The sequence below is a fragment of the Balaenoptera ricei genome, chromosome 1 (genome assembly GCF_028023285.1).
Source record: "Balaenoptera ricei isolate mBalRic1 chromosome 1, mBalRic1.hap2, whole genome shotgun sequence".
In the NCBI taxonomy this organism is placed as follows: domain Eukaryota; kingdom Metazoa; phylum Chordata; class Mammalia; order Artiodactyla; family Balaenopteridae; genus Balaenoptera; species Balaenoptera ricei.
The window spans coordinates 51,634,714-51,657,028 of NC_082639.1; positions in this window are offsets into that span (position 1 = coordinate 51,634,714).

Below are 22,315 nucleotides of genomic sequence, written 5' to 3' on the forward strand. Positions count from 1 at the left end.
GGTCTCTTGACTCAGGCAGTTCCGGACTTTCTCTTGGACTCCCTCTCGGCTAGCTGTGGTGCACTAGCCCCATTCAGGCTGTGTTCATGCAGCCAACCCCAGTCCTCTCCCTGGGATCTGACCTCCGAAGCCCAAGTCTCAGCTCCCAGCCCCCGCCTGTCCCAGCGGGTGAGCAGACAAGCCTCTCAGGCTGGTGAGTGCTGGTCAGAACTGATCCTCTGTGCGGGAATCTCTCCGCTTTGCCCTCCACACCCCTGTTGTTGTGCTCTCCTCCATGGCTCTGAAGCTCCCCCCCACCGCCACCCCCCGTCTCCACCAGTGAAGGGGCTTCCTAGTGTGTGGAAAATTTTCCTCATTCATAGCTCCCTCCCAGAGGCGCACATCCCTCCCTTATTCTTTTGTCTCTGTTTTTTTTTTTTTTTTCTTTTGCCCTACCCAGGTATATGGGGAGTTTCTTGCCTTTTGGGAAGTCTGAGGTCTTCTGCCAGCATTCAGTAGGTGTTCTGTAGGAGTTGTTCCACATGTAGAAGTATTTTTGATGTATTTGTGGGGAGGAAGGTGCTCTCCATGTCTTACTCCTCCACCATCTTGAAGGTCCTCTTCACCAAGTCTGATTTTAAGCCTCTGTACACTCTTACTGACCTTCCTCACTCATGCGAGCACAGGGGGCTAAAGATCAGGACAGGGAGAAACAGATACCAACGAGCTATGTTGAAGGAAGATCCACAGTCAGAATTCCCAGCAGATGGAAGTTGGAGAATAAATAGAAGAATGGTGTTTGAACTCAGGTAACTTGTAGTTCAAGTGTATAACCAAGATACATGGAAAACATGGATAAGGATGGAAAATACTTACTTTGTGCTTTCTATATTCTGTGTAATGTTATGCATCTCAGCTTATTTTATTAATAAAATCATTTCATTTACAGTAGTATTGGCTTGATTTTATACATGAGGAATCCAGGAAACTGAGAAAGCTTAGCAATTTTCCCAGGACCAGCTTGCTAGTGAGCGGTAGAGCCAGGTTACAAACATAGGCCTAGATGCTTGATCAGGACTCCTTCCATCAAGTCACACAAAGAAAAACCCTAAACAAGTGCCCAGCCAGCAGCTGCACAGAGCTTATATACACAGCTCGGCAGGACTCACATGCCTGCAATTTTCTTCCTTTCTTGCCTGTTACAGTCCTGGTGTTGCCAGTACATTTAATTCCTGCAATTTGCACTGTTTTTCACAATCTCTTCTCATTTCCTAGAAGTACTTGCTCAATAGCTATACTGTTTGTCATGAAACTAGGCCTAAAGAATGTGTGGAAATTACCCCACATGCTGCTAAACCTGAGTTCAGAGAGCCCAACTGATGCAAAACTCCTGGAACACGTCCCACAAGAAGGAGCCACCATGCAGGGAGCTGGTTCTTATTCTGGACCTTTAATCAGCTCCCCTATAAGTCAGGGGTGGTGGGAGGGAAGCTTACTGGCCTTAGACAGTGTTCTCTGTTGCTTATTTGGTAAGAGGGAAATAAAAGTCCAGTGTACTCTGTCTCCCCTATGTATGTGCCATTGTCTGTAATACAGAGATGACTATGACCCAGTCACTGTCCTCAAGAGATTCATAGTCTGGTGGGAGCAACAGGCCAACCAATAATGATAACAACACAGGAAGCATGAGGTCCATGGGACCCAGGAGCAGGGCCAGCTTCAAGGTCATGTGATTTGTGTAGCTGCACAGGGCCCTGTGTTTAGTAGCGTCCCTGTTTGGTTTAATGTTCTGTTATTACTGTCTTGAAATTCTTGAACAGGAGACCCCATTTTCATTTTGCACTGAGCCCTACAAATTATGGAGCCTGTCCTGCATGACACACGTTCCTTGCCTATGCTGTTGGTGACAGAAATGACCCAGGGAAGGGTGATACCCCTTGAAGGTTAGAAAACAATAAGAAAGTGGGAGAGGACACTACTTTTACTTTTGCAAAGAGGTGTGAAAGAATGTGAGGAGGCAAGAACTCCCAGTATTTCTGGGTAAATAAATGAGAAGCCTAGGACAGGGAATAGAATGCATAGGAGTTGAGAAGGAAAAAGGAGGTGGAGTCAGAACAGAGTTTGCTTTGGATGGCATCCTCAGGAGTGGGAGTTTTATCTTGTAAGTGATAAAGAACTCCTGGGGAGATGACGGGGGAATGGCAGATTAGATCATCATTTTAGAGAAACTGCAATGGGTGAAAAATGAATTTTAAAAGGGTAAGCGTGAAACAGAGAGTGACAAATTAGTAGGCAGTTGTAACCATCCAGCCAAGCAGTTAGGACAACAGTAGGAAAGGAGGGGAAGTAATGAAGCAAAGAAATATTTAGGAAATAAAATTGCTGTAATGGGGCATGACAGACATTTCAAGTTTTCTGCCTTATATTGATTTTCTTCTTCCTCCTTATTAATACATAACTCAATTTGAGGGCAGACAGTAAGAAATTAAAATCCTCTTTCATTTTTTGAAGTTGGAGAACGTCATGTGACAAAGTCCTGGCCCATGAGATATATACAAAAGGCACTGGGCCACCAGTGAAGGGCATCTTCTAGGAAAGCTACTGTGTTCTGATAAAAAGGGACAGACTCAGCTGATACATGTCTTTTGTTCATGGCCCTCCCAATTTCTTCCCATTTTGCAATTGTAAGAAAGACAGTACATGCTAATGATGAAAGAAGAGGAAGCTGGAAAGAGCTTAAATCCTTGGTGACTTAGGCGAACATTGTCACTTGCCTCTGACAGCTCACACCTAAACTTGTTTCTGAGAAAAATGAAACCCAATTTAACTAATCCACTGTGGATGGACCTCTGTTAAATTCCATCGCATGCAATCCTAACAGACACAGTTGATTATCGGCTGAATGCTGATGGTGAAGAAGCCGAAAGGATCAGGTAAGTTCAAGTTGGGGACCTCAAATGCACAGATGAATGGTGTGTAATATTATAGTAAAAGCCACTCTCACAAGGCTTTTCAAAGCCAGAAAGTCTTGGAGGTGATGAAACGCTAGCAGCATTTGGAAGGGAAATGTGGAAGGGAAAATGGAGCAGAGGATAGTACAATAGAAGCCCACGTTTTTCATCATCAGGTAAACCAGGTCTGGGAGACAGCCAGGTAGAAGGCCAAGGACGGCTCAGCACAGTACTGGAGAGAATGATGAAACCAAACCTTTGTTGATGGGAAAGGAGAGTGGCTGAGATGAACTTCACCTTCACTTTGTCTGGAGGTGACTTTGAATAAAATAGACACTATATTTACTGGCGAAGAACTATGGTACTACAGGGCTCAATGAAGTTAAGTAACTCGGACAAGGATACACTTTTAATGAGGGGTGGAGCCAGGACTTGATACCACCAGATCCAACAATTCCTGCCGCCTTAGGAAAGCCGAGGTGGAGAAGAGAAGCTGGCCCTAAGTATTTGGAGGCAGCAGAGAGGCTGACGTCTGACCAGGGCCAGCAGTGAGAAGACGCATCCAGCCACCCTTCAGGGAAAGGGGTGAACACAGCCAGAAACTGAGCAAGGTTACTAACTGGAAATTAGAGTAGGGACTCTGGCTGCGCGGCACCAAGAGAGACAATCAAATGTCTCTGGATCATAAGAGAAAATGAGGCTGAAAGAACAGGCGGTCAAAATCCCTGATCCATGAACTTTCAGGAAGTCACATCTGGAACCCAGGCTTGGGGTGTGAGTCACATACTGCCACGTGGCAGGAAAGTGAAGGGCCTTCATACATACCACCAGAGAAGGGCAAAGCCATCAACTTCCCTTTACCACCCTGTTGCCTCTATTCATAAAAGAAGAAACTTAGCATAAAATTCTCTTAACTAGCATGACTCAGAGTGTCTCCATTTTCAGGCCTGTGTAGGTACTTTATGTAATTTATTTTCACACATTATCTCATGGATTAAAATCTTGCTTCTACCATTTTCTATCCAATCTGTCATGGTGGATAATGAGCTTCACTTCTTAGCATTACTGTCAAGGTGAAATAGGATGGAGACAAGAATCTGACCCAAAGTGGGAGCTCAAAAATTATTATTTTCACTACACACTCAACATCTATGAAGTAATATCTTTATTGTCCTATTATAGATAAAACACATGTAAATTAAAGAAGTGCAGTGAGTTTCCCAGGAGAAATTTGAAGCTACATCACTTTACTCCAAATATCGTGTAGATTCCACTGCTTCTCAGCTAATAGTAATTATTATCACAACGACCACCATTCCTTGGACACTTTCTGTTGGCCAGGCACTTAGCAAAATGCTATATCTATATACATACACACACACACACACACACACACACACACACACACACACACACACACACATATATATATATATATATATATATATATATATATATATATATCCTCTCAGCATATCTATAGGATAGATAGTTTTATTATATGGATTTCTGAATCTCAGAGTTCCAAAATAACAAGGCCATGATCTAAACCAGGCTTTGTACCAGCAAAGGCTGTGTACTAACCATGAAAGCCAGGTGGTCCAGAAACTGGGGCTCTGTTATATAAGCCAGTGATTTTGTCTTTCATGCTCACAAGAGAGACCTTTTTACATCCTTTTTCCAAAACGCACTTGGATCTGACGCAGGCATTGGTTGGTCAGTTAAGACACATTTGGAAGTTTAAATGCTATTTGTAGTTTATCTGGAAAGTGATCTAGGATTTACCTAACAAGCCTCTCATCTCTCCTGCTAGAGAAGATGATGAGAGACAAGTGACAGGCAAAATGAGTGTGACTTCATTTTCAGAAAAAACAGTTCCCACCAGAGCTCTGTACCACAGTGCCCTGAGAGACAGGCAGTGTCTGGATTCTTGGGCAAATTAATGTTAGGACTCAGAGACTAAATAAAAATTAAATAATAATTTTCTCTACACTCTTACTAACATCTTTTCTTGTCTATTAACAACAAAACTATTAACTATTAACAAAACTATTCACTATTAAGGACACAAAAAAGTTGTTACTTACCAAGCATATTCTATGTGTTTCTTGTTCATTAGCTATTTAAAACTGAGGTTTATAGTGGTGAAATGTTACAAGAGTCAGAGTGTTGATAAACGGTAAAGGTACAGTTTAAATTGAGATCTGTCTCAGTCTAAACCCCATGCTCCTTATTTCTCAGCTCTACCCTTTGTGTCCCTTTATTTGAACAAAACTTGTGTTTCCCACAGCCTTGCATCTACTCACAATGACCAAGAATGCCTTACCTGTCAGCCACCAAAACCCAAACCAAATTTACTTCAAGGCTCATTACTACTTTCTCCATGAAAAAAGAAATGAATCTGCCTTTCCTTACTTTCAGCCAAACATGGAATCTCTTTCCCCTAAATACAAATTTAATTTGGTTTGTTTATGGTGCTTATATCTACTTTGATTATCATTGAAATATATTTGATTTCCATCTCTTATACTTAAAGACTTTCTGTGAAGGTAGTTCCCTCCTCTCTCTTAGGCCAGGAGAAATGAGAAAAGCTTTGGAGAGGAAGTAAGAAATTAAATGTTAATGATGTCAATGAATAGTGAGCCTCACTAAGAGGTATGTCTTATCTTTGCTCCCATGTGCTCCAAAGGGTTGGGAATCCAAGAGATGATGGAACTATGAGTCACTTTAACCTGTAACACTGAGAAGTAGAAGATTGACAAAAATAAGGTGACTCAGGGAAGTGGAGATGGCTACATGGAGTTTCAGAGAGCCCAGGTCCTTGAGATGCAGTGTCCCTTGGCCCTGGATTGGAATGGAATGGGAAAGCGACCAAATTTTCCTATGTCCCAAGAAGTGGTGAAAATTGGAGAGCAGATGAACTTCAAAGGGTATCAAGGTCAAGGTAAGTAGACTCAGAACAGAAAGTGGCCATGTGGCAATGTAGAAACACAACTAACTTGACCACATATGTTATTTTCCAAGTCAGGGCAATATTGAGGGTGAAAGGAGATAGTAACCAGGCAAGAATGCCAAGACTGTAGGTATAACTGGGACTGTCCTAGGCAAACAGGGACATATAGCCCTCCTGCTGCAGCAGATGCCAGTGTCAGGGAGTACAACACATAAGAACCAGGCAGGATCATATACATGCCACATGCGGACACTCGGTAGCCACAAGAGCTAAGATGCCCTGAAGGTACCCGCAAAATTTAGATATCACCCTGGAAGACAAAGAGAAAGGAGGAAATCCTAAAAAGATTGAATTTAAACCTGAAATGACTGAATTTACATGAAATAGACTAAGATTGCATTTTCTGACAAAAGGTAATATGTGGCTTTTAGATGGGGATTAAGTTGAACTATAGAAAAATAAAACAAAAGTTTTGCATACTGGAGATTGTGGCTTGAAAATATAGCACATGCTACACAAACATTATAGGTTGACTCTCAACAAAAGTAAATTCAACATATTCATAAGCAGATGGTCCACAGTGATTAAAATTTGTTTCGTATCTGAAAAAGTCTTCTCAGTGTTAGCAACTTTTTCTTTGCATCACGGGGTAAAAAAGGAGCCAAAATGCAAGAGAAAAGTTCTATAGAAGAATAGGTGGCTGGTGGGATGCAGCAGACCCTGAAGAAATATAATTGCACCATGAAGTTTTGCATATTCTACCTAGTGACTTGAGGAAGCTGTACAACTGACAGCTATAGCCCTATCCACTCCTGTTTAGTCTTACCTGATATCCTAGTTTCAGTTGATTACACCTTCCTTTGTATTTCTGTACAATCCATCATTTACCTTTGTCATAGCACTTACAGTAAGAACAGCTGACATTTAACAATCACTTACTTTGAGTCACGCACTGGGATAAGTGCTTTATGTGCATTACTTCACTGAGATCCTATAATAACTCTTTGTGATGGATACTATTATTAGTTTGATTTTATACATGTAAAAACTAAAACACAGTAGAGCAGAGATTGGCTAGCTTTTTACTGAACCTATTTCCCTTTCTGTCTAGGCACACACTTGGGCTTCCTTTCCCTGTCTCTTGTGTTTTTGCCCACAGAATGTAAGACATTCTCCACTCCCAGGTCTGACCTATACAAACCTCTGGTGTGATCCTCCACCTTCTCTCTTCCCCATCTGTTAGCCGGATGTCAATGCCTTGAGCAGTCATCATTCATTCTGGGCCCTGAATGACAGTGTGGAGTAGAGCTTCCCCACCCCACCCAACCTAACCAACATTTGGATTTTCCAATGTCAAAAGGTAAACTTCTGTTATGTGAAGCCACTGAGATTTTTGTCTTTAACAGTATCTAGCACTACCTTGACAAATACTCATAGTGAGGTAAAGTAGTTTGTCCAGTGTCATACAATAGTAAGTGGTAAAGTAAGGGTTCCAAACCAAGTAGTTTCGTGCCAGAGTGTACACATCTAGACAAAATGCTACAATGTCTCACTAAATATGTTACCTGTTTCTCATTAAACAGTGGGTTCCTTGATGGAAGGGACTTTTTTTTCACTTTTGAATTATTAGAATTTGGTACTTAAAAGGAACTCAAATAAATTTGATTTGAATGGAATTAAATTGATTTGGATGAGATGTTATTTAAACTTCCCAGCATCATCACTTCACATCCCGATCCTACCAGGGTTTTACTTAAAATTAGCATTTTCAAATTACTTTTCTTTCCCTAAATTCATTTTCTAAATTCCCAGAAGTTATTTGTGTCTGGATAGAAGTCCAGTCAATATGTTATAATTCATCTTGACAACTTCTATGTAAGTAATTCTTTTGGCATTTTCACATCATGTTCATGTAAATCATTCAGATTCAGCAATGACTGATTGAGTTCAGGTAGTGGGTTTGGCACTTTCCTATATCATTAGTTAGTTCTACAACAACCTCATGAAATACGTATTATCTCCATTTTACAGATGGGAAAACAATGAGTAACCCAAGACTCGAGATGCTCCAGGACAAATGTAAAGGTAATTATTGAAAGATTTGGAACCTGCACCCAGATCTACTTTCGAGTTCAATGGTGTGTATTTGTTTTCACCACGCTGATTATTTCTAACATAGTGCCTTGGGCAATTTGTTCAGGGTCTTGCAGATATTAGGAAAGTTTTTACTGATCGAGACATAAATACATACTGAATGATGAGATATAGTAGAAACAACTGGCTAGTAGCATTATCAACTTGAAGGAAGTGACAAAGGCTAAATCAAATAACAGTTGTAATAAAGGCAAGCTTGGAACTTACTCAACTGAAGGAGGTGTGAGCTCCTCTTATGTTGTTATAGTATGGCTCTACTGGGCTAGGAAGTTGTCCTTAAAAGAGCTTGAAAAAAGTTGAACAGCAAGAGACAGGTTTGAGAGTCCCAGATCTAGGATAATGTTTATATCCTTTAAAATGAAAATGAAATTAAAATTTCTCAGATCATAAATACTCGAGACTCCACCACCAGTGAGGTCAGCACAGCAAAAACTAGAAAGTTCTACAGGCTTCGATAAAATAATAGCTGGAAATTCATATCTATACAAGTGAACATTGGAAATGGTAAATGTGTGGGTAAATGTAAAAAATATTCTTAGTTTTAATATTTTAAAATATTAGTGACCATCTAAAGGAAAAATTATAACAATGTATTATGAGGTTTATAAAAATTAGAGAAAGTCTATGACAAGAATAGTGCAAACAATGAGAAGGGATCAAGTGTAAGATTCTTGTATTATATATAAAGTTATATATTGGAAATACTAAGAAAAGCAACTAAAATTCAAGAGGTGTAGCCAAAAAGTCAATAATAAGATAAAATCAAATACTAAAATACACTTAATTACTCTGAAGGAAGTCAGGATAAGCAAATAAAAACGGAACAAAAAGAAATGGGACTACTAGAAAACAAACCACAAGATAGTATATTTAAACTCATTCATATCAACAATTACGTTATATATAAATGAACCCAATATCCCAATTAAAATAATGACAATATCAGACTCTATGAAAAGACCCTAATATTGTCTTCAAGAAATTAACTGAAAATATAGAGCCACAGATAATATAAAGGTATAGAAAATGATATATCATGCAAATACTAATTTAAAGGAAGGTGGATTGACTGTATTAATAACACAGACTAAGGAGACTTCAGGACAAATAGTATTATAGGGATGAAGGGAGATACATTACTATGATAAAAATGTCCATTCATCAGAAAGACATAGCAATCTTAAATATGCATACACCTAATAACAGAGCTTCAAAATACATGAAACAAAACTTAAGAGAACAAAAACGAGAAATAAATTAATCCACAATTATAGTTGGAGATTTTAAAACTCATTTTTCAGTACTTGAGGAAGCAAATAGACCTCCCCCCAAAAAACCGTCTTTGTTATTTATTTCTTAATTTTCATCAGAGGACATCCTCCATATTAATTCAATATTGTTAAATGTATTGATATTTGTTTTATGGCCAGCCTGAAAATTCCTGAAATACCTGGAAATTAAACTACATAATGCTAAATTGTCCATGAGTCAAAGAAGAAATCCCAAAGAAATTTGGAAAATATTTTGAACTCAATGATAATGAAATCACAAAATATCAAAATCTGTAGCATATAGCTAAAGCACTGATTAAAGGGAAACTTATTTTGGGATGGCCAAAAAGTTCATTTGGGTTTTTCGTAAGATGTGTGGAAAAACCCAAACAAACTTTCTGACCAACCCAATACCTTTAAATCTTATATCAGAAAAGAATAAACCTCTAAAATTAGTAATCTAAAAATCCACTTAAAGAACGTAGGATTTTAAAAAAGAAAACCTAAAGTAAGTAGTAAGGTAGAAATAATAAACAAAACAAAGTTTGATGATATAAAAAAATTAACAATAGAGCAAACTAGCAAAACCAAAGTTTAGTTCCTTGAAAATATGTATTTGATCCTAGTTAGAATGATCAAACTAGAAAAAAGAGAGCAAATTATCAATATCATGAATAAAGATAGGCTGTTACTTCATTAATCTAATTCCCACACATAGAAAAAAAGGCTATTATGAACAATTTTATGCCAATAAATCTGACAATTTGGAAATCATGTACAAATTTCTGGAAAGAAACAAAACCTATATAAAACACTGAAAATAAAAAATAGTCTATTAGATAAATTAAATTTATTGACATAAATTTTCCCCCAAGGAAAACACCAGATCGTTTCACTGTAGTACTTTATCAAACTTTTCAGGAAAAATAATACTAACCTTTCCATTAAAATAAAAAAATTTCTTTCATTTTAAAGAAAAAAAATGGAATCCTCACCAACTTATTTTATCTGGCTGTCATAAACCTAATATTTTGTCATAAACCTAATATTTAAACCAAACAAATACATTACAAGGAACAAAACTGCCAACCAATATTCCTCATGAATATAGGTACAAAATTTCATAACAGAGTACTGGCAAATCAAATCCAGCAAAATAGAAAAGTTTTACTACATCATGAGATAGAAAAACTGTTCATCCCAGGAATGTGAGGTTAACTTAACACTTAAAAGTCAGGGCTTCCCTAGTGGCGCAGTGGTTGAGAATCTGCCTGCCAGTGCAGGTGACACGGGTTCGAACCCTGGTCTGGGAAGATCCCACATGCCGCGGAGCAACTAGGCCCGTGAGCCACAACTACTGAGCCTGCACGTCTGGAGCCTGTGCTCTGCAACAAGAGAGGCCGTGATGGTGAGAGGCCCGCGCACCGCGATGAAGAGTGGCCCACGCTTGCCACAACTAGAGAAAGCCCTCGCACAGAAACGAAGACCCAACACAGCCAAAAATAATTAAAAAAAAAAAAAAAAGTCAATCTCTGTAAACTGCAATACTGAGGTTACATAAAGAAGAAAATTTTTATGATTATCTCAGTGGATACAGATCTTGCATTTAACCAAATTCAACCGTAAGTTTATGATTTAAAAAAAACTCTTAACATACTAAGAATACACAGAAACTTCCTAAACCTGACAAAGGTCATCTATAGAAAAGGCACAATAAGATCACTCTTAATAGAGACTGACTGAATCATTTCCCTTGAGACAGGGAATAAAACAAGGGTGTTGGCGTTCACCATTTCTATTCAGTAATGCACTGGGAAATAAAAAAAGTAAAATAGTCTTCATTTGCAGACAACATTATTATTTTCATAGAAAATCTTCAGGCATCTACAAAGCAACTATAATAATTAATAAGTAAATATAGCAAATCTCAGGAGACAGATAACTTATTGTCTACATATACTAACAACGGGCATTTGAAAAATAAAATTATAAATACCATTTACAATAACATCAGTAAAAATATATTTAGGGAGTGTTCACGGCAGCTTTATTTACAAAATCACAAAACTGAAAACTACCCAAATATTCATCAATAGGAGAAAGTATAAATATATTGTGGTATATTTACATATTATGAAATGATTTAGTAATAAAACAGAACAGATTACCAATACATGCAACAACATGGATGAATTCCAAACATAATATAAGCCAAATACCAAGAGTATATAATATGATTCCATTTATCTAAATTTCTAGTACCAGTAAAGCTGATCTATGGTGAAAGAAACCAAAGCATTGGTTGCCATTTTTTGTTTCTAGGCAGTTGAGATAGATTTGGAATGGATACAAGAGAGCTATCTAGGATGACAACAGTGTTCCATTTCTTAACAGGTGTTTGGGTTACATAGGTAATTGCATGTATCAAAGCTAATTAAATGTACATCTGATATCTGTGCATTTTATTGTATGAAAATTATACTTCAATCAAAAGAAAAGAAAAAATAGAGGAAAAACGCATGGAGGAAGAAGAGGAGGGAGAGAAGGCAGAGGGAGAAGGAAAAGAGGGAGGCAAAGAAAATAATGGTCCCAGAAACTGGAGAGAATCTGAGCCAAAGCTTGGGTTTACATTGCCAATAGCTGAGAAGAGCAGAGAGCAGAGCTCAGAAGGGTCAGGGTCCCAGCCAGAATTCTGTAATTCTTCAAGTGGCCAAACTAAATCTTGATACAAAAGAAAAAGATATTTTGGAAATGTAAGATGGAACAGATGAGCTCTGAACTCTGACTTCTGCTCTATATTGGTTTTAAATAGCAGTCAGAGTTATAAAAGTCCATTCCCAGGGATTCATCTGTATAGTTCTCTTATTCAGTTCCTTTAACTTGGAATATAAAAGTTTTTTCCAAATTGCCCACTGTATTTGGGCCAAAATTTTATGTGAAGAATTGCATGGCAGGTGTTTTATTCTGTAATCTTTCTTAGAAGGGTTTGTTTCCATGTTTGAATGGAGTCAGTTGTACATGTCCCCTCACCTCAGTCTCTCCTTGCAGCCTTGCCTGAAATCTATACTTCTGGAGTACAGTGGAATGTTAACCCATTTATAATTGCAGTGACCATTCATTTCTCTTTCTGTTGCTTTGCTGTGTCAAGCACATCACAGCTAAATTCTTGGCAAAAGATTTTGTGCTTGTAATAGTAGGAAAACAATCCTACTCTGACCCGAAGTATGTGCACTGGATGGATATGAGAAAAGGCTGAAAATAACCAAGGGAGGGGTGTCTTAACAGCAACAATTGGTATATAAAAGGTATATAAAATTTTCACTGCAACTATGTTGATGTACTTCCAGTCTGTGGGGATAAGATGAGGAAAAAATATCATTTTGAAAGCAGGAACCCCCAAAACCCAAAATAAAATAGGTCATGTCAACCAGGAATATATTTTGTATCATCAACCTACTGGATTGTCATTACTACTCCTTTGTATTTCAGATGGGGAAATTTAGGTTCAAAGATAGACACTAAATAACATGTCCAAGATCAAACATAATAAGTTCCACAAATAGGATTTGTATTTTTATGCATTTAGTTCCACACTACACTCTGTTTTCACTATTTCAGCTTCTTCTATCACTGTAACCCAAGGATCTAGCACTGTGTTGGGGCATTGAATGGGCTCCCAGTGAATGTGTTGAATGAAAAACCTATGTAAAAGTTAAGCCCTACAAGAGATGACTGAGAAGTTCTGGGAGAAAACCGAAGTCTAATACATATGTCTAGAGCATCTCAATTTTCTTAGAATCACAGGAAACAAGGAAAGCTGAAAATTAACTAACTATATTATGGAGTATATTGTTCATTAGCAGTAAATAGTAAGAGGACCCATGTATTTACAAGAACCAGTATTTGAGGAAATGCTTTCATTCATAGATCACTTGAAAAGTTTCTGGCGTAGTTAGGAATTTCAATGATTAAACTCTCAGGCACAAAAGATCAGGGACTTGAAGCTATTTCAGTAGTCACTAAGGAAGTACTTTATAAATTTCATGAAGTCATTTGACCTTCAAATTGCACCAGAACAACCAATCATCATCTATTGTAATGGGGTATGGCAGCCAAATTGATTGACAGTCAATCACATTCCAGTTGAGTTAGATGACATCCATTCAGAGATGGTTATTAATCTTTTAAGGTTTTTTTTGTTTGTTTTACATTATTTTTACATTGAGTCGGTGGTCTTCAGGTTTCAGTGGAGTCCCTGACATTTTATGGATACTTTTGTGGATAGTCATCCTTTGGGGAGAGGTTTCATAACTTAATAACATTAGTAATGAGTTCAGGACACCAAAATTATTAAACACCATCCAAACTTTAAAGTCTAAGGGATGTCTTCAAAGCCCTCATTTCTCTGATGAAAATAACATCCATTGTGGTGGAAGCTCCAAGCATGGGGCAGAGGTGGGAACACAGATGGCCTCCTCTGAGATCTTTATTCATTGTTGACCTACCCATTATCATTTTGATATCCCTTCTCTGATCACAGAAATAAAGGACGGACTAATGGAAGACAGGTATTCTGCAGAGTCCAGAGTTATTTTCAGCATAGTGTAAAAATCTGACAGTGTATTTTCTTCCACAAGGTCTTGGGATATAGTCTAGTGGCTACCCAGATTTTCTCTTTATAGAAGTGGTTTTCTGGGAGATATTATTTTTCTAGGGTATACAAAAAGCCTGCAATATTTCTGGAAAAGCACCCACAATGTTCTTGAAGCATCTGAACATATAAAAATTAATGAAGGTGAGTCCACCTATACGACATTCTGGAAAAGGCAAAACTATGGAAACAGTAAAAAGATCAGCAGTTTCCAGGGAGGAGAGAGGAGGGAGGGATAAACAGGTGGAGTACAGAGGATTTTCAGGAAAGTGAAACTATTCTGTAATGGTAGACACATGTCATTATATATTTACCAAAACCCACAGAATATACAACACCAAGAGTGAATGCTAATGTAAACTATGGACTTCGGGTGATGATGACGTGTCAATGTAAGTTCATCAATTGTAACAAATATACCACTCTGGTACAGGATATTGATGTAGGGAAGGCTGTGTCTGTGAGATGGTGGGGTATATGGGAATGTTGTTGTGCTTTCTGTTCAATTTTTCTCTAAATCTAAAACTGCTCTTAAAAACAAAGTCCATTTTTAAAAAATGAATGGTGTAATAGGAAACAAGGCACTATGTTATGGTGAACTGGGCTGGTTCTCAGTATTTCCCAATGTAAAGCTCTGGGGATCCTGATTTGGAACACCTGCTAAGGCTTCAAAGGCAACGAAAGCCTTTCCCCCCTCTTAGCCAAAAATCAAGGTGGCAAGATGTGTCCTAAGGAACAAGGCTTTTTTTACCTTATCATCCAAATGCATGGAAGGAAAATGTAGAAACAGGAAACAAAACCACATATATGCAAATTTTTAATCACACAGTACCCACAAAAAGGACACAATGTGACTAAAAACTCCTTTAGGGGGAACAAGAAGTTCAGAGAAAAAGATAGAGATGGGCATCCTTCCCTACTAGAGCCCTGCTCATTAATATTACTCAATGTCCTTGTGCCTAACATTAGATTTTCCCAACAAGCTACTCAGATTGATTGAATTCCCATATAGATTCTCCTTCAGAGGAGAGACGAACCAAATGAAGTAATTCAATTGACTTGCCAATTTAATTTTTCCAGTTATTGGCATTCTAGTTTATTTATCTATCTCCTGGTAGGTGCTTATTCCTGTATATCCAAAACCCAGCATGGTCCCTGTACGTGGTAGATACTCAACAAATGTTTTTACGTTAAAAAAATGATTATCCTGAAATTGGTATTCTAACAGTTAGAGCAGTGATTCTCAAGATATGGTCCCCAGGCTAGCAGCATCATCACCTGAGAAATTACTGGAATGAGCCCCACCCCAGACCTACTGAATCAGAAACTCTGAAGGGGGAGCCCAGTAATCTGAACTTCAATAAGCCCTCCAGGTGGTTCTGGTGCATGTTAAGTTCCAGAAACACTTTTTTATAATCTAGTCTAATAGAGTAATGAAGTTCCTAAGTCAGTCAGATGAGATCATGACAACCCTACCAATTTCCTCCTTCTGAATTGCTCATTGATGGCACATATGGTCCTATTGGGGTGCATCCGGAAGCTGACAATTTTCTAACAGTATGTTTACTAAGAGATGTTTTCCATGGTGAATTCAACAGATCAGGATCTGAGCTGTATAAACTCTGATGTTTGTGAACATAAGGCCGCAGTTATTACCTCAAGAATGCGTTGAAATTATCCAGGCTCAGAGAATGGCGGGTAAATAAGAATGGCAATTTTGAATTTATAATGTGAAGTATAACTATCACATAGACCATAATAATAATCATTGTATTTCCTCTATAGCCAGACCAACCTGGGAAAGTCAAGAAACTCCTTCAAAAGCAGGCAAGCAAACCCAGGAGAGTTTACTGAATGGTATTAGTGTTTAATGTAAACAAGCTCAAATAATAATAAAAAAGGCTAAGATTTACTGAGTACTTTTTTTTTTTTTAAATTTATTTATTTATTTATTTATTTTTGGCTGTGTTGGGTCTTCGTTGCTGTGCGAGGGCTTTCTCTAGTTGTGGCAAGCGGGGGCCACTCTTCATCGCTGTGCGCGGGCCTCTCACTGTCGCGGCCTCTCTTGTTGTGGAGCACAGGCTCCAGACGCGCAGGCTCAGTAGTTGTGGCTCACGGGCCTAGTTGCTCCGCAGCATGTGGGATCTTCCCAGATCAGGGCTCGAACCCATGTCCCCTGCATCGGCAGGCAGACTTTCAACCACTGCGCCACCAGGGAAGCCCTACTGAGTACTTTCTAGATGCCAATCACTATACTAAGTAATTTACATATATTCTGTCATTTAATCCTCACAACAGCACTATGAGTTGGGTATAATACTATCCCCATTTGCAGATTAGAAAACTGAGGCTTAGACAGGTTAAACAGTCTGGCTAAATTTACCCTGCTAGTAAATACCAGGGCCAAGATTTAAACCTTTGTCTGTGTTAAAACACAGCAGTGCTATTAATTACTACACTGAGCTGCCTGCTATAAGACTAACACAGCCCTTCCCAACTCTAGGTGACCTTGGCAATGGGGTCATAATAATTGCAATCCCTTTGTCAAGACTTTTTCATTAGAGGACAAAGCTAAAATGGGCTCCACCGTTGGCCACCTAAATAACTTTCTTGTTTTCCTCCATATTTCTGTTGCCTGACCAAAATCCCTTAAACTATGGGAGCATTTCCTTTAACTATGTGAATATATTTAATCAGGTTAGAGTCAGGGCCTTCAGCTGGAGAACTCTTATATCTCTTTTGAATGACTTTGTATATCTGTGCTCTAATTCATTTATGATCTTACTATTTTTCTCTTAGATAAAAGATAATCTATTCTCTTAGATAGAGAATAATTTTTTGCCACATTTATGATTTTCCAGAGAAACCCCTCTCGGTATTCCTCAATTACCAGTAACTCAAACATCAATGGGGAAAACTTCTATAGAGACCATGGGTAACATAAAACAGAATTTCCATAATTGTTTTTTATCAACTCCTCAAAAATCATAAAAGTTGAGGAGGGGGGTGAAAACAAAGGGCCTCCAATGTTTCAGGCATAGTTTCTTTCCATTATTTCATCTAATCCCCACATGAACTCTATCAACAACTCTGTTTTACAAATGGGGAAATCAAGGTTCAGAAAAGGTAGATTCCTTGAGGGATTTTTGTAACAGAGAAGGACAAACCTGACTCCATATTGGATCTATTCCTTTAGCTCTAATCTTTGTGCTCTCTTGCCTCTACTTAGTCATGCTGGCTCTGCACCTTTCTAAAAGAATGTTGCCTATAGAGTGAAATATACATGATAGCCCATTCTCAGGTCTCTGACCTTTAAAAAGTTGCAGAATAGGGCTTCCCTGGTGGCGCAGTGGTTGAGAATCTGCCTGCCAATACAGGGGACATGGGTTCGAGCCCTGGTCTGGGAAGATCCCACATGCCACGGAGCAACTAGGCCCGTGAGCCACAATTACTGAGCCTGTGCGTCTGGAGCCTGTGTTCCGCAAGAAGACAGGCCGCGATAGTGAGAGGCCCGCGCACCGCGATGAAGAGTGGCCCCCGCTTGCCACAACTAGAGAAAGCCCTTTGCACAGAAACGAAGACCCAACACAGCCATAAATAAATTAAAAAAAAAAAAAAAAAAAAAAGTTGCAGAATTGAAAATAAAAATTGTCTTCTTGGAGGTTTACAGGAACACTGTGACCAGACCTACATGGACAGCTGTAAGAACAAAGGATTCCGGCACCAAGAAGTTTGCAACAACCAGCCACACCCCCTCCCCTTTCAGTATAAAGGAAGCCTGAACTCTAACTCAGGCAAGATGGTTCTTTGGAACACTAGCCCACCACCTTCTTCGTCTGCGGGGCTTCCAAATAAAATCGCTCTTCCTTGCCCCAAAACCTCGTCTCTCGACTTACTGGCCTACTGGCCTGTCGTGTGGCAAGCAGTACATCCTTGGACTCAGTAACAATTTGAATCAAGGTCTGCCTGTTATTAAAGCCTGGGCTGAGCTTATTTCTCTGCTCCACACTTTCTGTAGCTTCACTGTGAAGTTTCAAAGGTTTTCTGGAGGTTGTTTGGAGGTCAACTGAAGAGCATAGCCTTTCTTCTACCCCATTATATCCTTATAATCTCTTCCATTTTGATGATGTCTTTCATCCTACCAAATAATTTGACAGATTTTGCATCCTCTGTGGCTTTGAAAAGCATGGGTAGGTAGGTAGGGAGCTAAGTAGGACAGCCATAAACATCCTTGATTAGCAGGTCAGGAAACAAAATCTCAGAGATATTAATTGTCTCAGCTAGGGTCACCTATCTGTGAAAGGTAGAAATAGGGCTATACCAAAATCTTCTAACTTTTGTAGTAGTTGGACCACTACACCATGTTCTAGGACATAGCTCTGCTCTGGTTTCCAACATACGATTCATGGAGGAGCCCAGTATGGGTTTTAAGAAGTAATAGGACCATGACTGTAGCATCAATGCACACCCAAAGGTTCTGAAAAATTAGTACTGCTTTCCTAAATCTCAGACATCACTGAAAAGGAGACGCATTTTCTGATGTCCTCTGTGAAATACATGTTTTAAAACTCAGAGTCATCATGAGAAACAGCCCTATTTTCCTCACTTCTAGGACTTCCCCACAAGTAGGACCAGCAGGAAGGGAACCTAGTACCAGCTGTGTCTAGCCAAGTCAGGCACACTGACCTACTTCTGCTTAGCTTTTCCCTTAAAGAAGTCAATGCTCAGAATTGTAATCATCATAGATGCTTCTAATTTCAATAGTGGATACCTCTTGGTTAGGAGGTTATTTGGTCTCTAGGTAGCAGCGAGCAGGCTGTTTTCTTTTTCACTCTTGGCATTTATTCAGGCTCCCAAGGGCTAGTTAGTGACCAGCAAATCCAGTAAAAACAGAAATTGTTACCTAATAAAACACCAAGAGACTTTCCAGGCCTCAGGGCAAGTAACACCCCTGCCCTTTCTAATTCTCAGACCACATTCCAAGTGCAAAATGGAATCATTTTTGTTTTCAAAGTGATGCTAATTTATTAGCTATGGTGCAAATGTTGAGTGTGGTAATGGGACTTCAAAAAGAATGTCTGCAGTCCAGAAAGCTTGAGGGGGAAAGGGAAATCAATTGAGAGGAGGGCAGAATCCAGTAGAGTTCTCCCAGACCAAACTGACTACACTCAGCAATTTATCCACTCACTTTTCTCCTCATTCATTAGTTCTTTTATTATTGACCTACTAGATTTCAGGAACTTCCTAGTATACATATATTTAATATATGATGCATTTTTTCACAGAAACCACAGCTGAGTCTGGGACGCAGACAAGTAAACAGAGCACTGAAGAAAAATTTGTTGCTAAGAGGATGGTGAGAGATGTCAGAAAAGCATTACAGTGGTAGAAGATGTCAGGGAAGGCATGAAGAGAATATAAAATTTTTGAAAGGTGATGAATCTTAAAGGATGATTTACACAAACGTTATTTCAATAAAACCTCAGATCTTCCAAGGAATAATTAAAAGTGTGTATGTAAGAGAAAGCCTCTATGTGGGATGAAACAACTTTACAAGAATCCCAAATCTTATCTGGGGTGTTTCTCACCTCTTAGAATCTCTCTCAGGCTTTCTCCTTGAAGGGGAGACTTGTTTAAGTAAAAGTCTTTATTACTCAGGGTTCTTGGTTACACGCAAAAACCAAAAAAACAAACAAAAAGACTCTGGCTATCTTAAGCAGGAAAGGAATTTACTGGAAAGTTATTAGGGACCCATCCCATTGACAGCAGTTTGGAAGAGCAGACCTGGAAAACAAAGAGAAACCAGAAGAGCTAAAAAAGGTCAGGAAGCAAAAACAGAACAATGGTTGATCAGGAGTAAACCGGTTTTACTCTGTGCCTCAGAGAAGTAAAGTGACTTTCCCAAGACCGCACAACAGCAAAGTACACCTGGAGCCTCCAGAGCTGAAAGTAATTTTTAAGCACTTCTCCTCTTGGGCCCTGATATGGACACTTACCACTTTTTGACCATCAATATCCTCTTTCCTTATCACATACTTTTTTTGGTTGTTACTTATCTTAAAATTTTTAAAAATTGTAATGAAATACACATAGCACAAATTTTATCATCTTAAGCATTTTTAAGTGTACAGTTGAGTGGCATTATCTACATTCACATTGTTGTGTAACCATCACTACCATCTATCTCCAGAATTCTTCCATCTTGCAAAACTGAAACTCTGTATCCATTAAACAATAACTCCTCATTCTCCCCTCTCCCAGACCCTGACATCACCCCTATTTGCATTCTTGTCTCCCTTTTGCAGAATCTTCCAGGTTGTGTGGTCCTGCAGGAAATGGCTGCCTCTCACTAGATCTTCCATTCCTTGCCCAGATAACCCAGCAAGTGCCAGGTAACTTAAATTCAACTAATTCAATGCTTTCTCCCAGGAGTTTGTATCTTCAGTAAGACAAAGATGTGGAGTTGGTTGGAGATCTAATCATGGGAAGCTAAAAGGACATGTGACCTACTCAATATCACACAACACATTAAGTGGTAGAGCTGGGGTATCAACCCAAGCGATCTGAAGGCAGAACCCACAAAGCTATTGAAAAAAGAGCCACATTTTGCCACTTGTTGAACAGAAAATTTGCTGAGTTTTTTTCCATATTAGACCATAGGAATATAAAAACATACCAAAAAAAGTCCCTGCCCTTAAGAAGTAGTGAGGACATAGATTAACAATTAAAGTCAAATGGGATGGTCATTTCTATAAGATTTGATGGGAATATGCACAAAGAAAAGCCTAAGTTGGCCCAGAATGTGGGAAAGAATTTCAAAGGACTTAGTACTTGAACCAGGTCTTAAAGTTTGGCTGATAAGTATGCACTGCAAGCAAACCCTGGAGAGCTCAGAATATGAAAATGCACTGAGACATGAGAGGCCCCAAAGTTCCATGAACTATAAAAAAGCTCAGAAATTGCTAGATCATGAAGTGAAGGATGAGATATGGCGCGAAAACATTCAGGACAAGTGGTTAGGGCATCAACTGAGAAGAAGGAAGGGGCTCATGCCATGGAAAGAAGTCTTTTTTTAATCCTCTAAGACTATAATTACAAATAGGAAGTCCTTGGACCCTCTATTGGTTCATAAACCATTCCACTGAAACCATATAAAATATTGTTGGTGGATGTTTTTCTTAAGGAGAAGACCCTGGAACTTACATCATCTTTTTGTTGTGGTAGGTAGAACCTGGGGCAACGCTTGAGGTATTCTGGTTTTCGATGCTCCTGAATACCACCCAAAATGTACTCTTGCCATTGGTAATTTACAATGTAACCCCGACATGAGCAAAACTGTCAATACTAGTACTTAACACTGAGGTGGAGGAAGAATGTGCATAAGGGTGGAGAATGGGGAGCAGGGGAATGTGAAATGGAAGGAGACTGTGATTTATTTTTTCCTTTGGAGTAGCAGCATGCTGATTGCCAAAACAATGAGCTCATCCTGAATGTTAATGCAGTGAATGCCAGGTGAATAAATTGTCTGTTATTAAATTTCACCATACAGTAAGTGCTTTTGTCCCCTCCTTTCTTGGGTAATCCCTGCTGTCACATAGTATATCAACTTTGGGAAGATTGGTCCCCATAAACATGGAAGGAATAGAAAATATGTGAGAGAAATCCTTGCAGAGATAGTGATGAATTGGAAAAGGAGCTTTGTTAGAGCACTTTAAAAAAATTCTATTTATGTTAGTGGAGTGGTAATAAAATCTACCTTCCCTTTCTGATTTTATTATAAGTTTTAAGGCAGGGAATACTGGGGTGTAATACTTCTTCTCTCTCACCTTTGGCACCTTAAACTATGCATATAGAAAGTTCCTTAAAATGGTATGCCTCACTAACCTGAGTTAAACTATATCTATAAACTATATCAATTTAGCAAATCACTTAGCAAAGAAGTAGTGAGAATCTTGTTAAGTATAAGGATTGTAGGAGCACCCCCCGCTTTCTCTCAGCTTAAAGTCTAGTGGGAGACAGACCTTCAGTGGCTAATAAAGGTACAAATGAGACTAAACTGTGCTCCATAGAAAAAGACAACATAATTTGGTGTTTAAGATTTTAGCTAGTGGAGTCAGATAAGCCTGCACTAGAATTCTAGCTCTGCAATTTAACAATTCCACAACCTTGGGCAAGTTACATAATCCCCTGGGTCTCCATTTTCTTACCTACAAAATGGAGATAGTAACACTGCCTCTAGCTTTTATGTTTTGTTGTTTTTTGTTTGTTTTGTGGATTAGAGACACATTGTATGTGAAGAGAGATCAAGATGGCAGAGTAAGAGGATTCCGGGTTCACCTCCCCTCATGAACACAGC